This window comes from Myotis brandtii, unplaced genomic scaffold (assembly GCF_000412655.1).
Source record: "Myotis brandtii unplaced genomic scaffold, ASM41265v1 scaffold657, whole genome shotgun sequence".
Taxonomy (NCBI): Eukaryota; Metazoa; Chordata; class Mammalia; order Chiroptera; family Vespertilionidae; genus Myotis; species Myotis brandtii.
Window position 1 is genome coordinate 1873740 of NW_005370552.1, and position 17568 is coordinate 1891307.

The following is a 17568-nucleotide window of genomic DNA, read 5'->3' on the forward strand; positions in this document are numbered from 1 at the left end:
CTGTGTCTATAAGAAGAACTGCTGTGCTGGAGACACCCTTATGGGGTAGGACTTGCCTCAGTGGGGCTTTGGTGCTCATTGAGTCTGCTTCTTGAGTGTGTCCCTTATGGGTGTGAGGAGTTGAAATCTGGTATCTGGCCAGGGGTACCCTGGCTCCTGGATCTCCAAGTCAACCACTGTGTGAGTCCACCCAGCAGGAGCTACAGCGATATCAGCAGATTTCTCCTCTTTGTTTGGGGTTTGGAAGTTTTGGAGCTCTCTGACCCAGCTGCAGTTTGTTAGGTTATGCTGCAAAAGCAGGTGATTCCTTTGCGCCGCTGCGCACAGCTTGGGGGGTGATGTTAATTGAGTGGGGCGGGGTCTCAGAGAATCACCAGGGCGGAGCAAACAGCAATGGCTGTTGTCAGCAGTCTCCACGACTCCACATCTCTGCCTCCCCAGTTGCTCTGCGTCCCCGAGTCCCTCTGCGTCCCCAAGTCCCGCGCCCCCACAGCAACAATGATCCCTGCGAGCAGCTCTGTGAGAAAGTCACCCTCGCTTGCCGACCTGCTGCAAGACAGTCCAGTTTCTCCCCATAGGCGTCTGGGACCCCAGAGTCTCGCCGTAAATGAGTTCAGTGCATTCGAGAGCTTGTATCCCCTTCCGATTGAAAAAAACCACGCACCCAGGTGCAGCCTGCCTCATGCGTGCCTTTGTACCTCTGTTCTTGGCGCCTCTGCACCTCCTACCCGGTCTCAATGCGCTTTTTTCTTTCCTTCTAGTTGTAGAACTTCCACTCGGCCAGCTTTCCCGTGGTTCTGGATGATAGCTGCTTTGTCTTATAGTTGTAGTTTTAATGTTGTTGTGGGGGGCAGCACGTACAGGTTTATACCTTATGCCGCCATCTTGGTTCTCCTCGGTACTGAAGTTAAACTCGCTTTAGCTGGGAGTGACTTCTCATCACACAAAAGGATCACAACACCATGATTTATCTCCTGCTACTAGCCTCACATGTCGGCGGTAGCAACAACATGGAGAGCGTCTGACAACCTTGTTGAGAAGGTCAACAAAGCCATTCCATCCATGTTTTGTGACAAGGTACTACTAGAGACTTTAGAAAAAAAAATACGTGTGGATGAATCTTTACCTTGAAATCTGATATCAGGTTAAGCTTGTATCATTTCCTGGAATCGTCGTATTACCATTTCTTTCACAGCAGAAAATTTAGACTACATTGACTTACATTTGGCAGCAAAGTAGCAGTTATGTCATGCTGGATTTCCATATCAGTCCGTTATTTTCTCTTTATGGATGTTGCATTCAATTACTCTGATATTATAGGCCATTATTTATGTCAAAGCCTTTTCTCTTTGACAACAGAACATGAAGAAACCTGTATTGATGAATAGTTGCACCGAACACTAAACTCATCTGTCTCTGGTATGTAGTTGTCACAGCCCATTTACAGACTTTGCCAGTTCTAGACTGACCTCAGCCAAACACTAGATTAGGTTTCACATAGGGACTGGGCACTGACTTGAGACTGATAAAATAACTCTGCCTGCCCTGACCGGTTTGGCTCAGTGGATAGAGCGTTGGCCTGCAGACTGAAGGGTCCCAGGTTCGATTCCGGTCAAGGGCATGTACCTTGTTTGTGGGCACATCCCCCGCGGGGGGGGTGCAGGAGGCAACTGATCGATGTTTCTCTGTATCCCTCTCCTTTCTCTCTGTAAAAAATCAATAATAATATATTTTTAAAAAATAACTCTGCCTGAGTAAAAGCTAGTTCTATTTTATTCTTTAAAACTCAAAGCCAGATATCCCCCATTGTGTGAGCTAGGAATGATTTGGACTGCAAGAACAGATACTAGTAGTGTGGCTAACAGTGGATAGGAATTCATTTTCTCACATAATAAAGTGTCTGGAGATTAGGGTCCTCTACTTCATACCTTCATGGTCACAAGATGGCTGCTGCAACTCAGACATGGAATGAAGTAGAGAGAAAAAAATGCTCCCAGGGTATTTGTCCTTTTCATTACAAAGCAAAACTCTCCCAGAAGCCCTTCAGCAGATTTCCTCTTATAGTTCACTAGAGGCCCAGTGCATGAATTCATGCACCAGTGGGGTCCTGCCCCAATTGGGGCAGATTGGGCCTGGCCAGCGGGGGAGGGGGAGAGGGGACATGGGAGGTTGGCTGGCCGGCCCCTGCCCACCTGGTTGAACTCCCGGTCGAACTCCCAGTCGAGAGGACAATTTTCATATTAGCCTTTTATTATACAGGATTAGTAAGACTATGAAGTAGTAAGGCCACTACTGGCTATGAGGGAGACTGGGAAACCAAGGCTTTTTGTAGCCTCTAGAATGGAGACAAGGCCAGAGAAAAGCAAATGGGTACAAACTTTGGGCTAGCTTACCAACACATGAAACAGGTGACTTCTGTGCTATTCAGTTCTATTCAATGGGACACGGGGTAGCAAAATTAAGGAGGAAATCTAAGAAATTCTGTCTGTCGGGGCTCATAATTTTTTTCCATTTATTTTGCCAAAATATAAAATCAAACCACTGTTCAAGCTTTATTTGCTAATATTTCCTTTAATGTATTATATGACCTGACCCAATTTAATTTCCTGCCTCCGTGCATTTGCTGACGCTGTTAGCTCAGCCTGAATAGACCTCTTTTTCCATTTCTACATATTAAACATTTTATTCGTTCTTTACAACCTAGTTCAAATATTCTCTCTCCAAGGAAGTGTTCCCTGATCTCCACAACTGGAAATGATCTGTGTGCTCCCAAGACACATTATTATTGTTTGAAATAACAAGAAATTGAGTGCTTTACATAGGATATCTCAATCTTCACAACCACCCAATGAGGTAGGTACTATTGTTATTCCCATTCTATGGTTGTTGAAACTGAAGCTTAGAAAAATTAAGTAATTGGCCCAGCACTGCAGCAAGCCACAGATCCCATTCAGACAGGTGATCACAAGGATAAATAACCAATAGTCTACAGCGATTTTCAACCCTTTTCATCTCATGGCGCACATAAACTAATTACTAATATTCTGCAGCACACCAAAAATATTGTGTTGGCTGTTGTCATTTTTTTTTTATTTGACAATCTAAAGGAAAAGAGCTCAGTACCCCTGACTAATTGGTCAGGTATTGCATGTTTTAAAAATTCTCACGGCACACCGATTGAAAATCGCTGCTCTGCAGTGTCCTGTGTTGCCAGCGTTTTTTGGATTTTGTGTTTTCACGTTCTGTCTTGTCTACGGAACACTCCTCTGTGTCTCCTGCCTCTGGTGAGATGAGGAAGAGGAAAGCAACTATACTTAAAACAGAGTTTGGCCCCAAAATAACTGTTGAGTAAATATTTCCAATAGCCCCTTTTCAAATTGATATTAAAGATTCTAAGTATAGAAGGACCATTTTCTGATGGGCCTACTTAAACTGGCCATAATGGAAATGTAGTGCTACATATAATTCACTGAGTAATTCTGTTTGTTTCATATAGTTGTTCCTGTTATATTATTTGAATTTCTATTTCAAAAAAACATGTAACTAGCAAATATCTCTATCTTTTTCTCTAACTGCGTACCCTACCCAACAAAATAAGAGCCTTAACATAATTCAGTTTCTCTTCCACCTGCGTCCCTCACATGTTGAGGTCACCTGGGAATTTAGTGGGACTGTTGGTTTTTTCCCACCAATGTTTACTGAGATTTGTTTTATTTTCTCTTCCTTCTTGACTAATTTTTATTTTGCCAAAGCACATCTTCAAATAATTCTTTCAAAAATAGTTTACATATCTAGACAGAAATTTTGCAGTTGTGCAAAGCAAAAGTGTTTCATTTAGCCCTCGAGGTTGAGTGCTACTGAGGCGTGGTATAAAATTCTAGGATCAAGACAATTTTCCCTCAGAATTCTCAAGGGATTGTCTTATAACATCCATTGTTGTGGATTTGATCTCACTTCTTTGTAGGTACTCAGTTTCTTTTTTCTCTGAATGCATTTAGGATTTTCTCTAAATGATAAGATCACAGTTTCACCGTAATGTATGCAGGTAAAGGACTTTGTGAAAGTAAAACCATCTGTGCACGTGGTAAGACCCAGTGGCCTGAAGACTGGTGTCCTTTCTGAGGTCTGATAACATTTACTTCTTCATTCCTTCCCTTCCACTATCTTGTTTTATCCGTGAAGAAGTGCTATCATGTGGGTATTTAAGTTTCTGGATCCATCTTCCATGTCTCTTCTACTTTTCATTTCTTTGTTCCTATGCACTGTATTCTGGAAAAATCTCCTGGCTCAGTTTTCATCTGTGCTTAAGGCTGAAGTTAAGCCAGCTTACTGTGTTAAGGGCATACTGTCCCAAGTCTTACTGATTAGGTGTATATTCTGATTGTTTGATACTTGTGCTGTAGTGTGTGTGTGTGTGTATGCGTGTGTGCGCGTGTGTGCGCGTGCGTGTGTGCGTGTGTGTGTGTGTGTGTGTGCGTGTGTGTGTGTTTGTGTGTTTAAAGAGGCCTATGCAGGGAAGAGTTGTTCCCAACCATTTATTTATTTATTCATTTATTTATTTTTATCCTCACCTGAAGGTATGCCTTTCAGTGATTCTCAAGAGGGAGGAGGGAGAGAGAGAGAGTAAGAGAAAGAGAGAGAGAGAAAGAGAGAGAGAGAGAGAGAGAGAGAGAGAGAGAGAGAGAGATGATGTGAGAGAGAAACATGGATCAGTTGCCTTCCATATGTGCCCGAACGGGGGATCGAACCTGAAATTCAGGTATATACCCTGACCGGGAATTGAACCAGTGACCGTTCAGTGTACCAGGACGCTCCAGCCAACTGAGCCACACCAGCCAGGGCATCAGTAAATATTTTTAATATCATTCCTGGGTGTGTTTGTTATTCTTTTTAGCACATCTCTTGAGTGTTTTATTTCAGTGATCATATATTTCATTTCTAAAAGATCTGGTTTTATCTTTTGCCTCATACACTTTCTATCTCCAAGAATATTACACTTAATTTTCAAGTCTTCTTTGGTCTGCTGTGTTAACTGTTTCTTCCATATGGGGAGTTTGCTAACCTTTTTTATGGTTATTCTTGGTTTTGTGCTTATATTTCTTTGAGTTATTTTATTATTCTGTCTCTAGATTTTTGCTCCTGTAATGAATCTGGCATTGTGAGCAATGAGAAGTTCTAGATAGGTTTTAGTTATCTGAATTAATCTGTAATGTAATTCTTTTAGTAGTAAAATATATAAGTATTTTCGCATGGACATTTTTGTTGTTGTTAATCCTCACTCGAGGATATTTTTCCATTGATTTTTAGAGAGAGTGGAATGGAGGGGGAGAGACAGAGAGAGAGAGAAATATCGATGTGAGAGTGACACATCAATTGGTTGCCTCCCACACACACACTGGCCAGGGCCAGGCCCTGACCAGGGCTGGGGATCTAGCCTGCAACCAAGGTACGTGCCCTTGACCAGAATTGAACCCAGGACCCTTCAGTCCATGGACTAAAGCTCTATCCACTGAGCTACACCAGCTAGGGCTGCATGGACATTTTTATGGCTGTATAAGTAACTGCCCCAGAGGAGTGGGGCCACCCTTCTGAGCAGGCAGTGCTGTGTGGGAGGTTTTGAGGGGAGAGAATCTCCCTGAAAAATCAGAATCTTAGGAATATGCCTCTTCTGGGTTGAAGTCCAAATTGATACTCCCCACATGGTTCGGTTACCGCACACTATAAAGTCAACATGAAAAAATTGGTCCTGGACCCATGATACCTCCTCAAGAACCGGATGTGCCAGTTATCACTCCGCTGCCAAGAAAGGTGGATTTGAGCTGAGAGGCAGCAAAGTGGTCATGTAAACATTTTTCCTGTGCCAGATGGTGTAATGTCAGGCTTTGCCAAGTGAGGGTGCTGAAGGAACAGTACAAAGCATAGCAGCGGCAGGAGCTCCTCTTTCTGGTCTGGTGATTTTGTTTTTCCCCCTGAACCTACGGTTCAGCTGTCAATGGTGTGCAGGAGACCAAGTGGTGCCCACCATTCAGCAATTTTCACCAGATTCCTAGCAGGCATCATTTTCCCAGCAGTGTACAAGAGACCCATTGTCCCCCCCATCCCCCCAACTAACTCTCTCTCTCCTTCCCTGGTGTCCAAACAGGCTGCTCCCTGCTCTCCAGCCCTAGCTCACCAGCACCCGCATGAGCAGCTCCCTGATCACCAGTCTTGGCCTGCTACTTGTGGACCGGCTCTGACCTGTGACACCTTAGACTTGTCCACCACCCCGTGGGCTGCAAGCCACCCTCTCTGACAAGGTGGAAGTCTCAGCTGGGGGTACAGGAAGGGCCAGTGCCTTGCAAGGTTGTTTTTGTTTTGGTTTGGTTTGGTTTTTGGTTTTATTTATTTATTTATTTATTTATTTATTTATGGTATCCTTGGATCTTCTCCTTCAACTCTAGAGATGGTAGCTGCTCCATGTAATGCTGTTCCTATGTTCTTCAGATCTTTCTTTTATTCTTTCAGTAATCAACTTTAACTCCTAATTATGTTCAAATTACTGGTGTGGTTTCAGTCTGCTCACTGCACCCCAATTGATACACCTGGCAAAAATAAGTGCAAAGAATTGGATACACATAGAAAAATAAAATGCCCCACCAATGTTGAAGTTACATGAAAAAATTCTAAGACCTTATAAGGAAACAACTTACCACAAGCAGAAATCAGCAGGCATACGTGGATTAGATCCCCCCAAACAAGAGATATTATAATAAAATTGAAAGATAATATAGCCCTAGCTGGTTTGGCGCGGTGGATAGAGCGTCAGCCTACGGGCTGAAAGGTCCCAGGTTTGATTCCAGTCAAGGGCACATGCCAGGGTTGTGGGCTTAGTCCCCAGTAGGGGGCGTGCAGGAGGCAGCCGGTCAATGATTCTCTCTCATCATTGATGTTTCTGTCTCTCTCTCCCTCTCCCTTCCTCTCTAAAATCAATAAAAATATATTTTGAAAAAGAAAGATAATATAAAATCAGTATATTTTAGATAATTAGAAACCTAAAAGAAGGATCAAAACACCAAGAAAAGAACAAGACACTATGACAAAAGAATGGATAGATTAGGAAAAATTGCCATAGAAATATAAAGATTAAAAAAATACAAGCACTGCCCAGCCAGCGTGGCTCAGTGGTTGAGCGGTGACCTATGAACCAGGAGGTCATGGTTCAATTCCCAGTCAGGGTACATGCCCAGGTTTTGGCACACAGGAGGCAGCTGATTAATGATTCTTTCTCATCATTGATGTTTCTATCTCTCTCTCCCTCTTCCTCTCTGAAATTAATAAAAATATATTTAAAAAAATAAATACTACTGGCACTGAAAAGCAATTCAATGAATAAGTTAAAAAGCAAATTAGATACACATAAAAATAATAAATGAACTGTAGGATAGATTTAAGGAAATGTTTCAGAATTCTGTGACATGAGATTGAAAATATTTAAAGAAGTTTAAGAGATCTGGAGGATAAAATGTATAAGACACAGAGCATGTAGTATGCTACCTTTTGTGTAAGAAAAAGGAAAACAAGACTTTATTCATCTTTTATAATATTTCCATTAAAAACTTAAAGTATACATGATACATGACAGTTTGATAAAAGGTAGAACATCTGTGTGAATGTGGTTGTGGTGAGTGAAATGGTAGATATGGGCAAAGGTGGGACTTAGAATTTTATTACTGTACTAGAGGCCCAATGCACGAAATTCGTGCAAGAGTAGGCCTTCCTTCCCCCAGCTGCCGGCACTGGCTTCCCTCTGGCACCCAGGACCGGGCTTCCCTCACAGCCCTGGCTTCATCCGTCAGGAAGGACGTCCGGTCTAATTAGCATATTATGCTTTTATTACTATAGATATATTTTATATTGTTTTGATTTACAAGCCGTGCATGTTAGTCTAGGTCCTCTGAGAAGGAGAAGCCAAGATGAGACGACATGCAAGAGATTGAATGGAGGAAATGCCTGGGAGTATAAAAAGGGAGGGAGTCCCAGCGGGTGAGAAGTCTTCAGACCACAGTGCAGATCTGACCCATGGCAAAGAGGAAGGGTTGCACAGGCGGATTTAAAGATTGCAGTGCAGTTCTAAGAAAGGTTCAGCCAGGCTGATGAGGAGTCCTCCAGACAAAGCAGCCATCCAGAGGAGTCACGTGTCTGTCTTAGTGCCCTTGCCATGCTTAATCATTGAGAGCAGCCTGTGTGAAGTGTGGCCTCGGTGGCCTCCATGCTAATGTGGCGGTGGATTCAGAGTGCAGCAGTGAGGCCATCTGTCAGTTACACTCCCATAGCAAGAGATCTGAATGACATATTTTCATAGCTGCCACACCATGTGATTAAATTCTGTATTCAAAGAAGGATAAAATAAAGACATTTTCCAGACAAAGACAGAAGGAGTTTGTCACTCATAGTCTTGTCACCCTGAGAATCTCTGAAGGATTCACTCTGGAAAGAAATAGTTGTAATCCTAAAGGACAATGTAGGATGCAAGATGCCGGAAGTGAGAAAGAAATTGGTAAATATGCAGATCAATATAACTGGGCATTGACTATTTAAAAAAAATAACAAAGATACAATAATGATTCATTTGACTGTATTAAAAACAAGGTAGAATTAAAATATTGGCAATAACATGTAAACTTGGAAAGGGAAATTGCAGGTAGAGTATTTTAAGGACCATACATTAGTCAGGATGTAATCAAGTTCAGATGAAGTCATCCTGGATTAGAGTGGGCCCGAAAGCCAATGGCTGGATTTGATGAACTAAAGAAAGGAGTGGAGAGAGAACCAGGATGGTGGCAGAGGTAAATGCCTGGACTCGCCGCCCCCCGCCACAACCACATCAAAATGACAACTAAATTACAGAACAACCATCATTCAGAACCGCCTGAAAGCTGGCTGGATGGAAGTCCTACAACTAGAGAAGTAAAGAAGAAAGCATACCCAGACTGGCAGGAGGTGCGTCAGTGCAGAACGGGCTGGTCTGACATCCACGTTTGCTGTTTTTGTAATGGGGAGGGAGAGCTAGAGGGAAGAAGGCCATGTGATCATGGTGGCCGAGATTGGAGTGGTACAGCTGTAAGCTGAGGAACATCAAGAATTGCCAGGAACCCTAGCTGGTTTGGCTCAGTGGCTAGAGTGTCGGCCTGCAGACTGAAGAGTCCTGGGTTCGATTCTAGCCAAGGGCACATGCCCAGCTCAATCCCCAGTGGGGGGTGTGCAGGAAGCAGCCGATCAATGGTTCTCTCTCATCATTGATGTTTCTATCTCTCTCTCCCTCTCCCTTCCTCTCTGAAATCAATAAAAATATATTTTAAAAAAGATTTTAAAAATAAAGAATGGCCAGGAGACTCCAAAAGCTAGGAAGAGGCAAGAAGGATTCTTCTCTGCAGTCTTTAGAGAGAGTGTAGCTCGGCCAACACCTTGATTTTGGAGTTCTAGCCTTTAAAACTGTAAGAGAATAAATTTCTGTTAAGTAAACAAGCGTGTGGTAATTTGCTATGGCCGCCTAGGAAACTAATACACCGCCAAACTGTTTTCTAGAGTAGCCTTACCAGTTTCCATTCCCACCACCAGTGCATGAGAGATCCGGTTTCTCTGCATCCTCACCAGCATTTGGTATCATTGTTATATTTTCGTTTAGCTGTTCTAATAAGTTTAGATAGCTCATTGTGGTTTAAATGTGTATGTCCCTAATGATGCATGATGTTGAACATCTTTGCATATACTTATTTGCCATCCATATCTCTTCTTTGGTGAAACGTCTGTGCATGTCTTTTGTTCATTTTATAATTGGATTTTTAATTATAAATTACTTATTCTACAAAGAAAGCTTCTGACAGATACATGGTTTGCAAATATTTTCAACCATACTGTAGCTTGTTTTTTCATCTTCCGAATAGAGTATTTCACAGCACCACAGTTTAAAATTCTGATGAAGCCCAATTTATTAATTTTTTTCTTTTATGAATCGTGCCTTTAGTGTCATTTCTAAGAACTCTTCACTTAGTCCTGGGTCCTAAAAATTATCTTATGTTTTCTTCTAAAAGTTTCATAGTTTTACATTTTACATTTAAGTCCATGATCCATTTTGAATTAATTTTTGTATATGGTGTGATGTTTAGGTCAAGACTCATTTTTTTGAAAAATATATTTTTATTGATTTCAGAGAGGAAGGGAGAGAGAGATAGAAACATCAATGATGAGAATCATTGATCGGCCGCCTCCTGCATGCCACCCAACGGAGATCGAGCCCACAACCCGGGCATGTGCCCTTGACCGGAATCGAACCTGGGACCGTTCAGTCCGCAGTCCAACGCTCTATCCACTGAGCAAAACCAGCCAGATCTCATTTTTTTTTTCTTTCTCTATGATGTTCAATTGTTCCAGGACAATTTGTAGAAAAGACTGTCTTTTCTTCACTGAATTGTTTTTGCGCCTTTGTACAAAAAAATCAATTGGCCATTTCAACAATCAATGCTGGGGAAACCGATATCTACATGCAAAAGAATGAATTTAGACTGATCTCATACCATGTACAAAAATGAACTCAAAATCTATCAAATACCTAAATGTAAAGCTCTCTGTTGTTCAGATTATGTAAATTCTATTGATTTGTCTTTGAGTTCACTGATTATTTCCTCCATCCTCCAATCTACTCTTGAACCCGCCCAGTGAGTTTTTTATTTCAGTAATTGTATTTTCCAGTTCTACAATTTCTTTTAAAGTATCTTCTGTTGGTTTTTTTTTTCTGAGAATTTCTGTTGTTTCATTTGTTTCAGGAGTGTTTATGATTACTTATTGAAATATTTTTATGATTGATGCTTTAAAATCCTTGTCAGATAATTCCAACATCTCAATCATCTTAATGTTGAAATCTATTGCAATTGACCTGGTTTTCGGTATGATGAGTCATCTTCATTCGTATCCTGGATATTTTGGGTATTATGTTGTGAGACTCTGGACCCTACTTAATCATTCTTAGCAGGCAGTCCTATTTAGGTATAGGGAAGAAATCCAGCTTTTTATCCAGGTATAAAATTGGTTTGGTTGTTTTCTTATTGAGTTATAAAAGTTCTTTGTATATTTTGAATATACAAGTCCTTTATCTGGATATGTGACTTGCAAATATTTTTTCTCAGACTATGGCTTTTCACTAGTGATGTTTTTTGAAGTTCAAAAGTTTTGAATTTTGATGATACTGGATTTATTAATTTATTCTCTTATAAATCATGCTTTTGGGGTCATATCTAAGAAATCTTCCTAATCGCGATCCTTAAGATTTTATCTTGTTTTTTTGTTACCTATTTTATAGAGTTAGCTTTTACATTTAGGTCTCTGATTTGTTGTAAGTTAATTTTTTTATAATGGTGTACATGTAGATATCCAATTTTTCCAGCACCATTTGTTGAAAAAACTATCCTTTCCCCCATTGAAATGCCTTGGCACCTTTGTCAAAAATCAACTGACCATTAATATAAAGTTTACTTCTAGATTCTCAATTCTTTTCCATTGATCTATATGTCTATCTTTATGCCAACACCCCATTGTACTGATAGCTACAGTTTATAATAAGTTTCAAAATTGAGAAGTGGAAGTCCTCCAATTTTGGTTTTCATTTTCAAAATTATTTTGGGTACTCTAGGTCTAGTCCATTCCATTTTAGAATCAGTATTAAGTCAGAAACTGTGAAGGGTCTGAGATTTTACCCGACTTTCAAACTAAGTTTGTCAGTTTCACATACGTATACTGACAGAAAACGTTAGGGACACAGATGGTTTATTACTCATGGGAAAAGCACCATCCAGAGTAGCACCTTGCCTCAGTTCCCCCATGTGGCAATTCTCCACAGGGCAACACAAGTACTAGTGACAGACAGACAGATGTTTACCTGCACGCGCAGGGGGTTTCACTGCGGGAAAGGACCCCCACAATTATGAGACTCTAAGCTTCTGTAAGGTTTTCTGGCACATCTGCCCATTCTCCCCTTTAAGGAGAGAACGATGATGAGTTCATCTTTGCTCTGGAATAGAAACAAATCTTTTCTGGAGCAAGGAGGGAAAGGCCTGTAGATTTATGACCTTGGATTGTAAGCAGGTATCTCGAAGGGAGGCATATCTCTAAATCTCAAGCTTCCACAGCCTTTGTTGTTCAAACATGTTCTGTGCTAAGAAGACCTAGATTGTGCAGAACTGTGAAATATTCCTGGAGAATTGTCTCCCAACTACCAGCTTGTCAACTTTTGTGTAAATAAATAAATAAGTATCTGTTGGAATTTTGGTAGGGATTCTGTTAACTATAGATCAATTTGGGGAGAATTTCCATATTAATAATATTGAGTCTTCCAATCTAGGAACATGATGTGTCTCTCCATTTGTTTAGAACTTCTTTAATTTCCTTCATCCGTGGTTTTAAACTTTCGGTGTACTTGTCTGGTACTTATTTTGTTAAATTGATTCCTAAGTATTTTTATTCTTTTTAATGCTAGTGTGAATGGCATTCTTTTCTTTTCTTTCTTTTTTTTTGTTGTTGTTGTTAATCCTCACCCAAGGATATTTTTCCATTGAATTTTTAGAAAGAGTAGAAGAGAGAGGGAAAGACAAAGAGAAATATCGATGTGAGAGAAACACATCAATTTCTTGCCTCCTGCACGCGCCCTGACCAGGGCCTGGGCCAGGGAGGAGCCTGCAACCGAGGTACATGCCCTGGACCAAACCTGGGACCCTTTGGTCCGCAGGCCGATGCTCTATCCACTGAGCCAAACTGGCCAGGGCTGGAATTATTTTCTTAGTTGCAATTTTTTTTATTGTTCATTGCTTGTAAATACTAATACAGTTGGCTTTTATATATACTGATTTTGTATCCTGTGATTTTGCTGAACATATTTATTAGTTAATAAGTTTGTGTGTGTGAATTCCTTAGTGTTTTCTACATATAGGATCATGTCATTTGCAAGTAACAATAGTTTTACTTCTTTGTTTGCAATCCGGATGCCTTTTATTTTTCTTGCATGATCGCACTGGCCAGAGCCCTCCAGCATAATGTTGAAGTGGCAACAGTGAAGTGGCAAGAGTGGGCATCCTTGCTTTGTTTCCAGTCTTCAGAGGAAACATCCAGTCTCTCATCACTAAGTATGATGTTAACTGCAGGCCTTTTGTCCATGTCTTTATCAGGTTGAGAAATTTCCCTTCTATTCTAGGTTTGCTGAGAGTTTGTATAATGAACGTCAAAGACATTTTTTTCTGTGTCTATCGAGATGGTCAGGTGGTTTCTTTAGTTGATTATGTTGTTCATTTTCAAGTGAATTTATTTTTTCCGAACTTTTAGAAGGGAGATAATGGATTTTATAATTTCATGGCTAGAGCTCTCGCCTGTTGTTTTTTGAAGTCTCCGATGGTGGCTTAGTTTCTGAGATGTCTAGCCTCTGTCTCCCTCCCCTGCCTTTTCTGTACCTGTCTTTACTCTGCCTCAGTCGTCATATCCTGTTCAATCTATATTCATCAGCAGGTTTCCTCAGTGTGGTCTTCATCCTCAAAGGATGCTTCGGCTGGTTAGTTCCAGGAGTTCATGTTTGAGCCAGACTACTTTAGCCTTCTTAGACCTCACTGCACACCCATGGTACTCACTTGCCGCTGGGATATTAAAGCCCTTACAGTTTGGGCTCCTGCCCTCATGTTGGCTCTATGAGCTTTCAATGAGTACCTTTTGGTTATTTTGTTGTTCTCAGGTCAGTGAGAGACCCTGTTACATCCCTATGATCCCTCTGCACGTAAGCTGGTAATGTAGGTAGTGTGACTGTCACTAGTTTAGTACCTACTTGCTCATATTTTGTGGGGGGATAAGTTATCATCTAGTTTTGTTGCACAAATTACTCCTAGTTAAATGTACCTGGGTTGAGGGTTCACTCCCTGCCCCAGGTCTGGGCGAGTGCAGGAGGCAGCCAGTCGATGTGTCTCTCACATAGATGTTTCTCTTTTTCTCTCTCCCTTCCTCTCCTTCCCTCCCTTCCACTGTCTGAAAAGCAATGGAAAAAAAATATCCTCATGCGAGGATTAAAAAAAGAAAGAAAGAAAGCTAACAGCTGAATAACTTGGATATGAAAGTAGGGTATCAAATAACAAAAGTGAAGTATGTCAACTCCTGGGACCAGGACTGTGACAGGTGTGTGTGTGTGTGTGTGTGTGTGTGTGTGTGTGTGTGTATCTCTTTTGTTGAACCACATCTTCTGTGCCCCAAGTGGAAAACATAATTGGGAATGGACAGGGAGTAATCAACAAAAAAGTAATACTGTCCACCCCTACTATTTTAACTTGCAATTTCTTTTAAAATTTTTTGATGAAAAATTAAATTGCATTAGGGAGCCTGGAATGATATTTTATGCAGGTAGTTATGAGTGGAGAAGAAAGGTGATTAATGAGCTGGCGCTTCGGTGCTGCAACATGTAATTTGAATCCTTCCACTAAAGATGTTTGAGGTTTCCATCATAGTGTGATAATGAGACTTGTTATTATAGTATACGCTCTGTTCAAGGAGGGAGACTTTCAGAGTGGATTTTACTCCCAACTGCTGTCATTTGACAAGCAAAACAAGCAATACTCAGGATTTAAATACAAGTGATTAAAATACTGTAAAGTTAAAGTCCAACCAATTTGAAATCAGTAAAAAAAATCTAGAGGTTCTGGGTGGATACTTTTAAACCAAATAACTTTGATTGCACACTAAAATGATTCATAAGAAGTTAAACATATAGATTCAATTTTTAAAAATAAATATTTTAAAATCTGGCATGCTATGTGATTAGAATTCTGTTACTAAAACAGGGAATTTCCATTTTTAAGAAGTAAAATGTTGGTCTTTTGGATATTTCAAACCCACCTCCGCATACACTATTCTTATCCTAAGAATTTTATTTCAGCCATTATGTAACATTTAGAATTTATCCACAAATAACTTTATTTTTGTCTTAAATTCCTCAAATGCTTAAAATCATGCATTTTGAACCTTAAAAATATCCCTAGTGCACTTAGTAATTTAATGGTGCCCTAGTGAGGAAGTGTAGCTCCATTCATTAGTTGAGAATAACTTTTTAAAAATGTATATTTTTATTGATTTCAGAGAGGAAGGGAGAGGGAGAGAGAGATAGACATCAATGATGAGAGAGAATCGTGGATCAGCTGCCTCCTGCACGCCCCCTACTGGGAATTGAGCCTACAACCCCAGGCATGTGCCTTGACAGGGAATAGAACTGTGACTCCCTGGTTCATAGGTCCACACTCAACCATTGAAACACACCAGCCGGGCGAGAGTAACTTTTAAAACATTACAAATAATCAAAAAGTAAAGATTAACAAAAAGCATTTGTCTTGAATATTGAGCCTTCATAATAAAAAATAGAGGATATACTTTTCCAGTTATTATACTTTATTTAGGAGCCATAGAAGGAAATATACATACTTGCAAAATGTTTTTAATAAACATACATTTGAAAGCAAATCTTAATTTTTCTTTTACTTATTTTTATTAAAGTATAGTTAACATACAATATTATAGTAGTTTCAGATGTACAACATAGTGATTCTACATTTCTATACCTTCTAGTGTGATCACCACAATAAGTCTAGTACCATCTGTCACTATACAAAGTTATATTATTGATTATTTCCCTGTGCTGTGTACCAAATCTTAATTTTTAAATCAATCTAGTTTCAAGTATTTTTTCAATTGCCTAGTATATTCCAACTAAATGCCATAATAATTGGCTGTTTTTAAAATTTACGAAGAGTAATTAAAGGTTTTACTCAGGAAAATTAAAAATGCATTGCAGAGTGATGGTAATAATTTGAAACATAATACTTTCCAAATAATTTGAAAATCCAACTTAAAATTAACGGGCAAGTGCCTCATTAAACTCCATCGAGCAACTCTGATATTTGAGGAACACAGATGCGAGTTCCAGAAGCCTCCCCTGCCTCCTTCTTTATTTTACTAACGCAATGTGTATGTGTTGTCAGTGGAGAGACGTTTATAGTAAGCAGAGCTTGATGAATACAACTGTATGTCTAATAATATCGGCATCTAAGAAATACTTTATTTCATTTAAGCCTGTTCAAAATTGAGATAACACTGAAAAAGATTAAGGTAAAAGGTGAAAGGTTTTCCTGGCTGTAAACCCCTCTCCCGAATGTTTTGGGGGCAGGGAGGGTGCGGGAAGAAGATGAATGACACAAGGAAGGAAATAGATCACAAAGAAATTGCAAACATCCCTAAGAGCAACACACACAAAACCCTGGCCAGTCTGAAGGAGAAGTGCACACTCACAGCTCATAAATACATCGAGTGGGGACCTGATAGACAGTATTATCTTTTGTTTAGAGTTCTAACTGTTGATATAGTCAGCATGAAGGATGTGGAAGAAATAGCTTGTAGAAAACATTTGTCCAGTGACCAGTATTATAGTGTGTGAAGCATAATACTCAGCCAATAACTCCCTGCTGGAATGCACTTAATTAGAGTAGGCAACATGATTCATTTACAATACTTACTGAGCACCTACTGTGTGCTAGGATGGTTCTGAGACTAAAGTGAAAAGGAAACAGATAAAAATTCATACCTCTATAAGATTGTATTCTGGTGGGAAGAGCATAAAAATAGGATGAAGAATGGCCCTGGCTGGGTGGCTCAGTTGGTTGGAGTGTCGTCCATACGCCAGAAGGTTGTGGGTTAGGTTGCAGGTTCTGTTCTTGGTCAGGGCATATACCTGGGTTTTGGGTTCCATACGGGAGGCAACTGATCAATGTCTCTCTCTCTATGCCCCCCCTTCCTCTCTCTGTAAAATCAATAAACATATCTTCAGGTGAGGATTAAAAAATAGGATGAGCCTTAGCCAGTGTGGCTCAGTTGGTTGAGCGTGGTCCCATTTTGATTTCTGGTCAGGGCACATGCCCAGGTTGTGGGGTCGATCCCCAGTAGGGGCGTGCAGGAGGCATCTAATTGGTGTTTCTTTCATCAATGTTTTTCTCTCTCCTTCCTTCCTCTCTCTCTAAAATCAATAAAACATTAAAAATAGCATAAGTATAGATATAGATACAGCTACAGCTACTGATGCAGATACAGATATACTGTAGATATAAAAAGAGCTATATCAATAGTGCCAAAGGGAAAAAAATGAAGCCAGGCGGGGAGATAAGATGTCTTGGGCAGAGGGGATGGTGGTGGTGTGGAGATGCATAAGAAGGTGAGATTAAGTAATATCCGAAGGACGTCAGGGTATCTGGGGAAAGACCATTCCAAAGGGAAGAGCAGCTGCCGAGCAGTTGAGACGGGAAGTTGTCCGATGTGTTAGATGAATTACAAGGCCAGTGTGGCTGGAGCAGAGTGAGCGAAGGGAAGAGAATAAGAGATGAGGTCACCTCTTATAATTACAGTTTGTTCTCCTCCTGCTGAGAACTTTTAAGAACTATTCTCATAGCAACTTTCAAATATACAATACAGCGTTGTAAACTATAGTCATCATGTTGTACATTACATTCCCAGAATTTATCATCTAAC